The sequence below is a fragment of the Solanum verrucosum genome, unplaced genomic scaffold, assembly GCF_900185275.1.
Source record: "Solanum verrucosum unplaced genomic scaffold, falcon-dt-bn FXZP01000049.1, whole genome shotgun sequence".
In the NCBI taxonomy this organism is placed as follows: domain Eukaryota; kingdom Viridiplantae; phylum Streptophyta; class Magnoliopsida; order Solanales; family Solanaceae; genus Solanum; species Solanum verrucosum.
In genome coordinates this window covers 10,581,206-10,597,747 of record NW_026020221.1, presented here as the reverse complement: position 1 = coordinate 10,597,747, position 16,542 = coordinate 10,581,206, and the positions used below count along the sequence as shown (strand labels likewise).

General features: G+C 30.5%; 1 protein-coding gene across 1 annotated transcript in view; it reads left to right on the top strand.

Moving 5' to 3' along the window:
- LOC125831174 (ethanolamine-phosphate cytidylyltransferase-like) overlaps positions 1–16,542 on the top strand; it is a 912,135-nt gene that overhangs the window by 293,464 nt on the left and 602,129 nt on the right. The window lies entirely within an intron of this gene.

Here is a 16,542-nt window from a genome sequence, read left to right as displayed (position 1 = left end):
GATTCTTCTACTAAATAAGAAGATATAAGTAAATTGAAAGGGTGAAGTTTTTTTTTTTTTAAATGGATAGGAAATTCTATTAAGGTATCATTACGTCATTATTCAATATATTTTTAATATAATTTCATTTGTTGATGCATTTGTTTAGTACTCCTCTGTCCCTAATTACTTGTTCACTTTTCCTTTTATAGTTGTCTTTAATTACTTGTCCATTTTGACAAATCAAGAAAGAACATTTTTTTTTACCTATTATACCCTCATTAAATGACTAATTACTTTGAAAATTGCAGAACTTTTCATCTACTTCATAATTAATAGGGGTAAAATGATAAACTCATTATGTCATTAATTGATTTCTTAATAAATGTGTCAATTTAAAAGTGGACAAGTAATTAGGGACAGAGGGAGTATTACTGTGTTATTTGACATTATGAGATATTTCTTAGACATTTAAGGAGAATGATACACCGAAATATATATTATATATTAAAGGATCAACTTCATGCAATGGAAGAATTTGTTATTAGCAAATATATTTTAACTTATTTGATAAAAAATATATTCTTTCTCATTTAATAGATGTAAAATTTGTGAAGCTTTATTTTTTCACAATCTTCATATTATTAAAACAAATAATAATATTACGATTAAACAACAGAGTAAATATAAAATTAATCAAAAATATTTAATTTAAATGATCGCGCGAAGTGCGGCCAAGTTCTCTAATTTAAAACAAAAAAGTAAAATTTAAATGGGTCTACTATAGAATTCTAGAAATCCAACTTGAAAAATTATGTTAAAAATGGAAAATAAAAAGTGAAATAAATTTAATTGAGAGTTATCCTTCGTCTGTCCCATTTTATGTGACACTTTTTATTTCTCAAGAATCAAATAGTTTAAGTTTGACCATAAATTTGCGTATGATATCTCCAATTTTTTTTAAAAAATTGGAGAAATTAGATAAATAGTAATCTTAGTTTCTAAGAAATGTCACATCATCATTTACATATCCAACTTTTATATATATAAAAGAGTTAAAAAAGAAAAAATAAGTGATTTAAGAAAATTATATAAATAACATTAATGATGAGATGAAGATTAAGAAAAAATGTCAAATAAATTAGTAGTATTGATGATGATAAAAGTTAAATAAATCATTTTTTCTATTATTTAAATTTTTAACATAAAATTTCCAATCTTTTAAAATTAAAAATAAATGTTAAAAATAGAAATAAAAATCGAGCCAATAATTATTTTAAAGAAAAATATAACCAAAATTGTCAGAAAAACACGTGTACAGAAAGCACTACACATTCCAATGTGTAGAAAAAGTAAAAGTAGATGAAGTTACTTTAGTTCATCTTTTTGGTGGGCCTCAATGTACAATTTCTATAGCTTTTAGTTCAATTCTTTAGTGCAATGTTGGTCCTCCCAAACTCTCATTTCTAAATAGGAGTAATTTAGCATTGGAAGAAAGAAGAAATGAAAGCTAGTGGAAATCAATGAAGTAAAGAAGGTGAAATCCATGTGTCACAAAAGGAGGAAAGGATTTGGGTTGCACTACAGGTGTAACAATAGATCAAACTAATAAATAAGAGTAAAGTACACATTTCTTAGCTTGTTGTACAAATTGTATTGTTTTGTTAGTCCTATTAACTCCCACTTCTATATAGGAGTAATAAATATATACACGCACATTATTAAAATTTTTACATTAAAAAGCAATTCACTTGACATTTTCTTAGAATAATGCACCACAATTTTATGAACATAACCCACGTTTTTGGGCTCTTTTTTTTTTGTTCAATTTATAATTTGTAGTTGATTTTAACCTAATAAATTATATATAATAAAAATTTATCTGCATTTTGATTTGAGTTTAAATACAAAAGTTTTATATTTAAATAATTTTATAAAATAAAAAAAGAAAGATAAAAGCTTGCGGTTTTGGAAGTACAGTTCCCCATTTTATCATAATTTTAGGAGGTTTTCAAATTTAAATACATTTTGAATTCAAATTAACTTCAACTTCTCAACTTTATCATGAAATTATGTATTTTTTTTTACGTGAAATTGAAAGATTTAAAATAATCTATAATTCAACAAACAAAACAAAATTTAAAGCAATTTAAAAATAATTAAATTTAAAAATTGTTTCTAAAACAAATATGAAAACAGTTTTAATAAATACATGTGTATTAGTCTTAGAAAAAGTAGAAATATAAATTAAAAATAATTGATATAAAAAATTTAGATTGTGTTTTTCTTTTACAGAAACCGCAAGATAGTGGGTTCCTATTTAAAAGAGTTTTAATTTCTCTCTATTACTTTATCAATTTAAAATACTGTTTTCCAAAACAAAACAACATTTGTTTTAGATTGCGGTCAAGTTCACTAATCATTTAAGGAATGTTTAGGATTTCGAAGTTCTTCTTGATTTATTTATTTTTTCAATTTGTTTATATTTTATTTGTAGTGCATGTTGTTAGTATTTCAGGATTGGTCGTCTTTTTGGTAGATCTGTTGAAGAATCTTCATGTCCGGCGAAGAAAGGCTCTCAAAGATGCACGAAATAAAGATTCTTGATTTTTTTTTCCAATTTGTTTATACTTTATAGTTTATGTTGTTTGTATTTCACGATTGGTCTTCTATTTGGTAGATCTATTGAAGAATCTCCATGTAAGGCGAAGAAATGCTCTCAAAAATGAACGAAATGGAGATTTGACAATGCGAGAAGGAAAAAAATAATTTAATGGTAGTGTTTTTATGGGTATTTCTCACTATCATTTTTTATTCGTGTTGACATGAAAGTTTTGTGAGAATTTTGAAACTATAATCGAGTGAGAATTTTGTTATTGCGAAAATCTATACATCACATTAGAAGTCAATATTCTTCAAAATCTTAAAAAGTAATTTGAATATTGATGATTGCTATATAAATATTGTGGTTTATTTTACAAAATGTTCTTTTAAAGGAAATATATTATAAATGTTGACATGTTTCTTTTCTTTCTTATTTTTTTTAGCAAGAAGTATTCAGAGTAATAGTCTTGAGTCTTCATCATATGAACACACAATATGATTAAATGAACACACAATAAAGGTCAAGTTCAGATTTAAAATAACTATCTTTTTATAAATAAAAAACTGTCAGATTATATGATTAAAATAACACAATTGGTTTCTCATTCACAAAATTCTCTTCCTAAGGGGATTTTCTTAATGTAAAATTTCTATTTACAATATTTTTTATATTTGTAGTTTTTAATTACACATATGTAAAATGTTTTTAAAAAAATCTCTTATAATATTAAGCATATCATGAGGAACATTACATATTATATTTTTTGATAAAATTATAATTATAATTATAATTAAAAAAATCTTAACATAATATATTGTAAACTAAAAACATGTTGATTCTATCTATAACATGTTATTGTAATATATTGTTTGAAAAAGTTGTGTATAAAAATATTACAATATTATGAATATATAAATAGTAAAAATATATTAAAATAACAAAAACAAAATAAATATAATGTCAATCGAGAGCCAAACATCAAAATTTACACAAGCTTAACATTATTATAGCTCTATTTTATATGCATGTTAAAATTAGGAACTAATTTATTTTACAAAACTTTAAATATAATTATTATAAAATCATATCGTAGCTAATTATAGTTACAATAATATTTTAATATTTAAAAAATTAAATTGTGTATTCATTATATTAATTTTAATGTCTTAAAATAAATAATTTAATGAATTAAATTATTATTGTTGCTATTATTATTATTATTATTATTATTATTATTATTATATATTACTAAATACTCTTATTAAATTTTAAATCATCCGTGCAACGCGCGGGCACGTATTACTAGTTTTCTTAAACACTTCCTAATCATATAATTAGGGTTTTGGGAACATGATGTTACAAGTGGTCTCCAAAAAATGTCGATCATTTCTTAAACATTCCCTAAGCATTTTTCACTTTAACACTAGAATTTGAACTTATTTATAATTAAATGTTTACACTACTTAAAAAATACTCCACCTATTTAACATTTGTTGGATAGCTAACAAAAAAAATATAAACTGAATATAATTCACTTGCGAATGATTGACAAAATGACTAATTAAAAGACGACATTGTATTTTGGCCCAAAAATAATTATCAAAATTAATATGAAATATGAGAAATAAAAAGAAAAAGTACTTTTACACCTAAACCCTAAATTTATCGTCATTGCTTTTCATGTCATCTTCTCCACAAACCCTGGCCTTTTCATATTTTGTTTGTTTTAAATATATCTGGTCGTTTTTTTTAGGTTTAGAACTAATGCCTTTCATGCGCCAATATAAGGTGTATCTAAAAAATATAAAGTATTTTGTAATTTTTTTTAAAAAGTGTCTAATAAACATTTTTTTTGAATAATATAAATATCCAATAAGATAAGTTTTAGTTCAGACTTCAGAATCACAAAATGCAAATAAATTTATTAGGAGGCCTCAGTTATGAGTTATGACTTTAGGCCAAATAAAAGGTACACTACAATCCTAAAACCAATACATTTGATTCTAAATATTATAACAATAAATCCAACTATATCGATTCATAACTTTCAAAATAAAATGTAGAAAAAGCTATATAAAAATTACTACAACTCACAATAAATTTATAAATAAAAATCATATACCAAAGAGAAAAAGACATTTGGCTCTTTAGTAGGCATTATAATATAGTTATCCTTATTCCTTCGTTAAAAGGTTAAACTAGCATTAAAAAGGTTCTTCCTGCCGTAGGATGGCTAATTACACGATGAATATTTATCTATGACAACTAATTAAGGATACACATTTTTCTTCAAGACTTTGGGACTAAGAGACTGTTTGACATTGCTGTTAGGAGGCCAAAAGTGTTTCTTTTAAAGAAATAAGCATTTTTTTTTTTGAAAAATCAAGTGTTTGCCAAACCCTCAAAAGTGCTTTTAAATAGAAGCAGAAGCAGTTTTTCTGTTGTTGGCAACAAACTAAAAATTTCTGCTTCTTAAAAAAAAGTAGAAGCGGAAAATTATTTTTTGGAAGACTAAAATATCTCTTACATATTTACCATAAATCTCTTATGTCCCTTACATATTCCAGTTCCAATTAACTTGTTAGTGTCCCTTCAGTCGTATCAACGACGTCTAGTTCACTTCGTTGAGATACCAATTGGAATCGGAAGATACTAATTGGACTCAACTCATACCACAAGCGACACTTCGCACGAAAGGAGAGAATAAGTGGAACAATTTCCTAGAATGCTTCCTAGCTTCCTGAGGATTATATTTGGACGTCAACCCACCAATCCGCAGGATTCTAGTCCACATTTTTCTCTTGTACTGGGAGACCGACAATCTAGGCTCTGATACCAATTTGTCACGATCCAACCCATCGGGCCATGCGGGCACACACTCTAACACCTAAGTAGGAGAACCCTCATATCCCAATAGTTAAATATGCAGAAGGTTTTAAGAAAACAGAGATAAATATAATAATATGATTTTAAAACAATATCCTTAGACACACTTTTTGGTTAAAAACTTTTAAAGTAATTTAACAACTCCCTAGGATCTAGGCTAAATAGGTACAAGAGCTACTAAGAGTACATCTGGACAAGATAAACAAAAGACACAACTCTCACCATGCGGAAGGAAGAATAGAAGCTACTGGAAAATTTCCTCATCTTCACCTAATGAAACATCACCAACCTGCATCCTAACCATGTCGAAAGACATAACAAGAGTAGTATCAGTACAAAACACGCGTACTGGTAGGCATCATCGGTCAACCTGATGTCCACCACATAACATAAGAACCGACTAGTAAGATCATGACATAAACCACTCGCTTCTCCACATCTACCCTTTTGTGAAGTACTTCCAATATACACTAGTTTTCTGACTACTAACCACCTTCTCAACCAACTTACTTACCAAATACTTGATAATGGCTTAACCGTTCTAACACATTAAACGTTCCCCAAAAACCACCACGTTATATTTCAACTAACCGCTCACGTCATAGCCTTACTTCCTCGTCACATTACCAAACCATAGTCACATAGTATATTATATCAAGCTTTCTTACCACTAAACTCACTCTCTTTCCCCAAGATGAAATCCACCTAAGCATATTTCATCATATACTCTACCTCTACTTCTCGCCATTACAACACACGAACAACCCTTACTATCCATCACTCGCCCCTTGAACACTTTACCCTTCCATTATACCCAAACCACTCGCTCAACACAAGAACAACCAAATCTAAGTCGTCGTAACATGTACCTACTAAGTACAACATATATAAATCAGTACAACAACATTCTCACATGCATATATGGAACATATATAATATCATCAACATGAAGAACAACAATGTATTTCACATTCCTCAACCTACACAATTAAGAAAATCATTAGTCCTCTCATGGAACCCAAATTCAAACAGTTAGCATACCGAAACGTGGTACTCGATCCCATAAATATGCCGAAACGTGGTAACGATCCCATAGTTATGTCAGAACATGGCAACCGATCCCATAGTTATCCTGAAACGTGGCAACCGATCCCAGTTAGTTATGTCGGAACGTGGCAATCGATTCAGTTAGTTATGCCGAAACGTGGCAACCGATCCCAGTTAGTTATGTCGGAATGTGACAACCGATCCATTCAACATACCACAATCATAAGCACAAGTATATCCTCAAAATCATATAAAATAATTCATGATTCCTGGCGTTCGTCATTCATATATCCATATTTTACAATAAGTATGATCAATAATGCAACATTCGTATACCTACATGTATCACAATGAAGCAAGAACATCATACATCACTAAATCATAGAATCACCACCCTCACAATGGATTATTCATCAATACGGCTCATGCAAACCCTAATTCGACCATACCCTGCCCTGATTCATCGTCTAAGGCTTCTTCCTGGGGTTTAATTCATAAATCATTCGGTGCGCAAAGGCCTACGCATAAATCCTACCATCGATTCACATATATTACGCAGTGAGCACATATTTAAACTACTCAATTCATAAAACATAGCCTACCTGGTCGCCAAGCAGTTGCACGGAGTTTTTGACTTCGATTCCGACTTCCCGAGCTTCGTGACGGTGAATTTGGACAAGAATCCGCAAGGTATCACCATCCTCACGCTAGAAATCTTCTTCTCCTTCCTTCCCAAGCTTAGAGCAGCTTTTCTGAGGTTTCTAGGATGTTTTACGACTTATTTAGGTATTTTAGGAAGATGGAGAAAATAGGATTTCTCGTAATTTACGTTCTGCCTCGCCTATCCCACCTCGGCGCCGCCGCCCTAGCGGCATCATTCCTGCTATAGAGGGACAATGACCCAGATTTTTTTTTGAAATTTTTGTTCTCTTAAATAATGACGGTTCGGGTTGTTACACTATTATCCTTTTTTTTAGTCTAAAGTTTTTAAAAAATTCAAACTAAAATAAAATAATACGTAAATTAATAAAAGAAAATTTTCTTATTTGTTACTTTTTTTGGAGGGTCTAAATCTTTAATTGCTACTTTTTTTAATCCTACAAAATATTGTTGTAAAATAATATGTAAAGTAATATATACAATATGATATATAAATAATAATAATCATAAATTAAAAAAAATATATTATATAAAAATAAAAATAAATGAAATTCTTGAATGAAAATTAATCAAACTTATGAGATATGTTATTTAAATAATAAGAGATATATTAATAAATATGTATATGTAAGGGATGTTTTTATCTTAAAAAAATAATTATATGCTTTTTTTAAACAACAGAAATTTTTAACTTCTTTCCAAAAACATAAAAACTGCTTTCGCTTCTATTAAAAAACAGTTTTAAAAATTTGTCAAACACTTAATTTTTTTTAAATAAGTGTTTTTTTCTATTTAAAAAAAAAGACTTCTGACCTTCCAACATTAATGCTAAACAGGCTCTAAATAGTTTTTTCCATATAATTTTTAAAATTCTAATTTATAAAATTGTATGAATAGTATTTCATCAAAATGTGTTAATTTAGTTTAAAATTTACGAAATTAACAAAATTTGATATCAGAACTCACATTGAGGATTAAAGTTAAACGTGTCAACCTTCATTGTCATACTCCAATCCCCTCATTAATTCTTTTATTTGTAGGGCATATACAATGTATTGCTTTTCACTTTACTTCAAAAGTTATGTAACCTAAATTAGAGATTTCTTCAAGTATTAAGATATACTCCCTCAATCCCAATTTATGTGACTTACTTTCCTTTTTAGTCAGTCCCAACAAGAATGACATATTTCTATATTAAGTAACAATTTAGCTATAAAATGTCTATTTTACCCTTAACGAAATGATTTACAGTCACACAAATTTCTATCATTCATTTTGGACCACACGTTTTAAAAGTCTTCCTTTCTTTCTTAAACTTTATGCCGAGTCAAACTACCTCACATAAAATGGGACGGAGGGAGTAACAAACTTTGGGTAATAAGGAGTCACTATCACTGCCTCAAAAATGATTTTTAGCTGCAATTAATTAATGGCAATAGCTCAATTGTCGCTTGTAGACAATAAAATTCGCGTCGAGAAAACAATAATCAAGAACGGAAAATTATAGCAACAATCGTATTTATTATTTCAAAGTGCGAGTGTTACAATCTCTATGATTCCTCTGAATTCGCCTTTTGAAATATGATTCAAGGGCTTTAAAGCTTGATCTTGAATCTTTGATGAATTTGAACTTTGAACTTTATCTTGATCTTGACTTTTGCTTGAATTCAAGGGCTTCGAGCTTGTTCTTGAACCTGATAGTCTTGATCTTGATCGTTCTTGAACTTAAATGCTTGAATTCTTAAACTTGTAGCTTTATAGAGAATTTTATGGCGTTTGTACCACGGATTTTCTCTAGCTTCTTGTTTAGAATTTTCTGTCCTCTATTCTGAATTATGAGGACCCCTATTTATAGTTTTAGAATAGAGGAGTTGCGATTGGAACATGATTCCCTTCGACCAATCAGATTTAAGTGACATGTCATATGGGCTTTATGGAGCGGGCTTGTCATCTTTGACACATGTCATGATCCTATTGGCTTATTTGTTTGACTTGGCATGCCACGTCATTTGCCATGTGGCACCAAAAGAATGGGCCTCTAGGATAAGATGACATTGGACTTAGCAAATTGGGCTCATCTATAGCCCAAATCAATTAATTTTTATTTTAATTAAATTCATATTTATTGGACTTGAATAACTAGCCCAATTATATTAATCCATAATATTTATTTGGACTAATATATTCATGAATTTAATATAATTCGAGTCATTTTATAAATTTATATTTAATAAATTTTAAATGATTACACCGCTAAATATGTATTTTTAATGGTAATTAGCACTCTTTGTATATGTCCCTGAAGACTTTAGCGACATTGGATCTAATGTCACTTAACTAATGCGGTAAAGACTTAAGACACTCTTTATTAATGTGTCTATTTATTGTCGCTAAAAGTTATTTTCATTATAGTGACTATTCCCTTAAATTGGGTCAAACTCAACGCATTTTGAATAATTAGATGAGTAGATTTCTAATACCGAATGGATAAACAAAAACAATAAGGAGAAAATTATAATTAAATTCATTTTTACTTCTCTCTAATTCAATTTAAGACCATCAAAGAATGAGGTACAGTGCATGATGTTGTTCTTTCTTTAATCAGATGTCTCACATTCGAGTCACTGAGTATGGAAAATTCTTGATAGGGAGTTCTTACCCTTGAATGGGGCCTTACGTGGAACGAAATCCGAATTAATTGGCCTTTAATATGGATATCAGACATCGAATGAAATTTTTTTTTAAGGTTACATGCCTATCTAACCAATTATTGATAAGAGGGTCATATTGCTAATCATCATATTTTCTTGATTAGAGAGAGGATCATAATTCTAATCTTCATCAAGAATATTATATTAATGTTTACTTTGTAGTCCGAGTGTGATGTTTTCTTGTTGTGATTAGTGCATCTCTCGTGTGTTGTCACACAAACGAGGAATCTTTATCATGACAGAATTACTTTCATGCTTCCCACTAATCAAAAAACCATATGAAACAATTATTATTCAGTGAAGATAATCCTCAATTTGTCGGTTCTTAAATTTTTCATTCATTGGATTTGGAAAAATAATAATGATTTGATTTCATTATAAACAACATACTTTTTACTAGGAAACTTTACTATTTTGTTGTCTATATCCGTGACACATAATCTTTAGGATTGAAAATTTGGAACATTTTCTGTAGTATAAATTTCTAGCAATATAATTTCTTAATTAGAATTTAGGAGAAGAATAAAATCTTGATCATATCTCGTATCTTTGAATTTGATTTTCTTTTTAAAAGTTTGTAATTATTGTAAATAAATAAATAAATAATATTAATAATAATAACTAAAAAAAAATTAGCATATAGCAATAGCATATCATAGCTAGGCTGATCCGGTCCTTAAACAATAAAAAGATTCCTTTGATTAAATTTTGTAAAACAATTCCATCAATTACAAGTCAATTAAGAATCTCCTAATTTATCAATATCATTCTTTATATATTGAATTGAATCGTAATATGTTAGATTTATTATTTATTTTTAGAATGTGAAAACTATTTTGCACATTTATTTTCTACGTATTGTTATGATAATTGACTTCCAACGAGATAATCTCGAGAAGAAGAAATGCTTACAAAATAATTGAAACTAGGGTGTCATATAGTTGAATATATGATATTTAAAATTAAACTGAATGTTAGCCGGTCAAAATGAACTTAGACTGAAATTGGACCACAGTCACTTGGGTTTAAATGAACCAAAGTGTACAAATACTCACTTTTGAGCCCATAGTTGAACATAAAAAATTAGACTTAATCCAAATATATCTGAAATTATCTCAAAATAAATACACTTATAAAGAAGTTTAAAAAAGAGCACATGTTTGGATATCAGCTCAGACGACCCAAGTCAGCCCAACTTCGATCCCAGCCCAAGATTTGAACCCACATTAAGTCAAAATAATTGTCTCCAATTGAGTAACCGAGTCCATAGTCACTCCTATTGTCATAAAAAGAAAAAGAAGAAAAAAATATTGAAAACACCCTTAAACTTGTTAGAAAATGAGATATTTCTAGATGGTTTTTGTTTAATTGTTCTTTTTTAAAATATTATGTTAAGTATGTAAAGGAAAGGTAGTCCTTGTTTTATGGAATATGTTTTGTAAGAAACTCAATAGTGGTTGGATATGTATGGTCCTCTACTAACTTTGGAAAAGCTTATGTAGATATATGTGTGTATGCCTTTTGAAAGCTGAATATGAATGAAAATAACCTCTGTTGAACCTTATCTTTTTTCTCTAAAAGTTTCAAATCCTAACAAAACTTATGTGAGTTATTAGTTTCATCTCGAAATTATTGATTGGCTTTAAATAAACCTCTTTACTTTATTAACCGAACTTAAATACACTGTAACATCTCACAATTTGAAATAACTAGAAAAGAAGTGCAAAATCTGGAAATAGTCATTTTTGGAAAGTGTAAGGAAACCTGGAAAATTTTAAGCAAGTTAAAGTGAGTTTTTGGTCAACTTCAAATGACCGTAACTCCTAGCTCAGGATGATTTAGGTGTAGTTATATATATGGTTGGAAAACTCTTGGAATGATCTTTCCAACGCCACTGAGTTTGCGCAATTTCGATATCGTATGAGTAAGTTATGCCTTTCGAAAGTTGGGCTATTGGATTAGGAAATGTCCAATCCGGATATTTGAAGGGTAGTTTGGTCTTTTCCGTACCCGATTAATTAAATCCGTTTTAGTAAATTAAGTGGGGTCAAAAACTGAGTTAGTTCAGTTTACGCTTTTGAGAAATAGAGTTGGGGCTTTCGGAGAAAGAACGCAAGAGAAAGGAGAAGAGGAAAAGCAAGATTCGCCAAGAACAATCGATTTTGGTTGTGGATTCGCCAAGAAATTGATCCTACAAGGTATGTGAGTTTCTCATAGCATTGGGTTCATTCACCCACGCGCCAAGCATGTTTAATTCAGTGAGATTCGTCGTAGAAGAGTTGGAAAAATTGATGTTCTTAACAAATATTCTTGAATTCGAATGTTGTTAGCGAATTAGAACGAATTGAGAAGTTTATGAGATCCTTACTTTGTGTTTAGGGTTGCTTTGAGTTAGTTTCTTGAGTATACATGTTGGGCATCATGATTTAAAATGTATTTGAGGAAGATAATCGAATTTAGGTGGTTTAAGGTTGAAAAACGAAAAAGACAAAAGTTGAGTAAGGTTCATGAAACAAGTCCGCGTCGCGGACTTGTTCCCCCTGTGAACAAAAATCTGCTCCGTGTCGCGAAGAGGACGCGGACTCCTCTGTCTCAAATTTAATTTCGCGACCATTTATTTAGAAACACCTCCGCGTCGCAGACTTGTTCCAAGACGGTGATTTCGTAACTTTTCTCAAGTTTAGCTATTCCAAATCATTCCTAAACATCAAGAGACCTTTCCTATCACAAATCATAATCCTTGAATCCATAATTCAATTCAAGGAAAGTTAAGAGTCAATTCAAGTAAAGTTAAGAGTCAAATCAAGTGAAGTTCATCAAAGTTTTCAAGGGTCTTTTACAAATGTTCTAACTTTGTTTTAAGACTTAAGTTTCAAGTTAAGCAAAGAGTAAGGAGTTGAGTTCACTCCTTAAAAAGCTATTAGGAAACTAAGTATTCCCAAAGAGTTTATAAATGTTTTCACATTTGAGCAAGAAAAGGGATCATCGATTCTAAGAGAGCTTTTAAGCTAAGTTTTGAGTAATTATCTCAAACCAAAGAAAGAAGTTGTTTTAAAACATATGAGCTAAGTATATTTTTGGGAGTAGTATTGAGCACCGATATGGGGATGCGAGTTCATATTAACTCAAGTCTTCATAAACCATGTAGCCATCATGGGTAGAAAAATGATCATACTTTTTAGATGATTTCTTAGTGCTTTTTAGCATAGACTAGTGGATCCACTTAGTAGTTCAGGTTCTATACTGACAGCAAGGTATAGGACGGTCTTTGGCAACGTGAGGTAAAACGTTGTACCATCACTTAGGCTCATAGTGATGGTTGTCGGTTAGAGAATCTCCCACAAAAGTTATATTACTTTCTAAATGAGTAAAGTTAAGTTTGTTATTGTTTTGTCTTTAACGAACTAAGATTGTTTTCAGCTGTTTTATAAAGCTTTTCATATATTACATGTGTTTCATTGCTTTATTTTGAGTTAAGTATTTATGAGTTGAGAAGAGTCAAGGTAAGTGTTTCTTTCAGAATCCTTTCAAGCCTATGTATTGTTTAGTATTCCAACTCGCATACTCGTACATTCAATGTACTGATGCCAGTTGGCCTGCATCGTCTTATGATGCAGACACAGGTAACCAGGATCAGCATCCAGCACCTCGTTGATCCAACTTGAGCACTCCAAGTCTGTGGTGAGCCTCCTTGCATCCTGAGGACTCTTTTATTTTCTTTCTAGTTTAGTTCATTAGGATGTTGTGGGGTTTGTCCCAACATCCCTCTCAGTTGTTTTAGAGGCTTCATAAACAGTCAGTTATTAGTTCTTTAGTCTTCTCATTTCATATTATGTTAAGACTTGGGTTGTCATTTTGGCCAAGTTGAATGTTTAATTCTTCTAACATTCTAAGCTATACTATTAAGCTATTTGAGTAAGTTCATTTGATAATTGTAATCATGCTTAGAGTCTTCCGCTGAGTTAAGTAAGCCAGGCCAAGGGTTCGCTTGGGGCCAGCAATGGTCTTCGAGTGCCAATTCCTCCCAGGGTGTAGGCTCGGGGCGTGACATACACCCCCGATCTTGCAACATGAGTGAAATACACCTCTAAATTCTTGCCAAGTACCCTTCAACACTTCTCTCGGCTTTTTATTAAGAGTCTCATGTTCCTACAAGAGTTTAAGACCACTTGCTATGTCATGTGGTAGATCGAGAGTGTAGGGAGTGTGTCTAAGTTTAGTTAGTCAAGTAGACGGGTGTTTTTAAGGTTGTCAATAATTTAGAGACAAAATCAATAATTTACGACAAGTTCAAAGCTAGTCGTTATCAATACTTCTCTCTAAAAAGAATAGTCTCAAATTGACTAAAAAAAAAATGCTAACCTCAAGATCTGGTGTCAACTAGAAATTTCTTTCAAAATCGATTTACCCATAACTTGAAGAATGCATACGTCAAAAATCAACTAAATTAAGCCACTAATGGGTCGTAATCAAAGAAATCCATTTATCCTTGGGGAAAAAATTCCAAACACCATAAAATCACTTATTTAATGATCAGATTAATAAGAAAAACATAAATTAAGGATTAAACTCTTATCCCGTGAAGCAATCTAGCAAAGCCCTTGTATTTGCAGTGGAATCAACTTAACACACATGGCCTCGCAAAAGAGGCTCTCAATGGTGTGGGCAAATCTCATTTTGACGATTGCACGCCAGATACTGCAATAACATATTATCTCCAAAAATAGCCAAGCCCTGGAATCGACTCTCATAATTCATTTGGAATCCTACACAAATAAACAAATGCGTAGATTGACAAAAAATCACATTTCAAATTTATTGGAATCATGAAATCACCTGTTCGGAGTCGTATTGACCTAAAGTTAACTGTGGTCAACCTTAAGTTTCTTAAACTTAAAAATTTTAACCAATGATCCAAAATGCTCTTGAACACCTTAGGATCCGGATCAACTATCCAACCAAGTCAAAAAGAACCTTTCAGGCCTAACCAAACTCGAGCTCGTATTAATTTAAAATATTGACTTTGATTAAACTTTTCAACACAAAAAAATACCTATCCCATCACCTTGGGATTTGTATCACCCATCCTTGTAAGTTAGAAATGACATATAGAAGTTTAAGGAAGAGGTAAAATAGGGGAAATACATCGAAAATACAAAATGATCATGAGGGCCGTTACATTAGAAATCAACATGGAAGAAACTAATATAAAACATTCCAGTGGCATGAATGAACTCTCTGCAAACTTCAAATGATAGTTTCCAGGCATAATACATAAATATGTCCTTTAACTCAGTCTCACTTCATATTTATACCCTCCAGCTTTGAGTGTATACAAGTAGATACTTAAACTTGTACAAAGTTGAACAAATAGACACATGTAGCATCATACATGACAATTTGAGTTCTACATGGTATTCCATGTGTATTATGTCACATAAGACTCATGTTTCTACTTGTTCAATTTTATACAAGTTTAAGTCTCTACTTGTGCACATCCAAAATTGAAGGGCACAAATATGGAATGAGGATAAGTTAAAAAACACATTTATGTATTATGCCTAGTTTGTACTATTATGGCAACAAAGTATAATGGGTACAAATATCTCTTAAATAAATCTCTGAGATAACCTTGTGTCAAGAGTTCGATCAACAGAAGCAAGGAGTTTTTCTTTATTTGATTTTATATTCCGAAACCACTCAACTAGATATCGAGTTTCTTCATATCGATGCAACATCTAAAGCAACATTGAGAAGTTTAGGTTTTCCCACCGAAAAAGATGTTGACTTAAGAGTGTCCTTTGGCATAAATTCATATACTAAAAACCTCTTATTTCCTTATTCAATGGAGTATGTAACCCAAGAGTGAAACTAAATGGCGATGCTGAACCTTGGAAACCACATATATTTCTGCCTGGAATTCATCCAATGTCTTGCAATTGATAATCACATATTCTCTTCTCTTCAATACAATTAGAATTTTATCTTCAGTTACACCTTTCTAACACACCTCCAAACCAAGCTCATTCTCTGGTGCAAAATTATGGGTTACTCTCCAAAGATCTTGGGTTGAAATGACAAGGTTTCCACTCCATGCATTACAAGTATATGTGTGTTTCGGATTGGAAATCTTTGGGTATGTATATTGAAAAGACCCTTACCAGATTACTGAAAGGATCAATTAGCTTATGAGCCAATTTAAAAGTTAATCAAAACATGTTTTCAACTTACGAGTAACAAACTAAAATTAATAAGTGGAGTAAAAATTCTGGGTGACTTGGCAGTTGAGCTTTAAATGATTGAAATTGATGAAACAATCAATTTTATTCAATACTCCTTGGTCCCTTTTTACTTATCAAATTTTGACTTGATACATCTATTAATAAAATAATTATTTGTAAAAGTGACTTTTACCATTTTACTCAAATTGAACCATGAGCACCTCTATCTAATCTTAAGATAGAGGAAGAAAAACTAAGGTTCATTTCTTGGGTAGAATTTTGACTTTTATATCTAAAGGCCTATGTGTAAGTAAAATAAGTTAATGATTTATGATTATTTCTTTCAGCTTTCAATAATTAGTACTTAAAATTCCTTTTTTTCACTTTTTTAAAATGGACAACTAAGTCAATTAAACATTTCTTTCTCCTATAA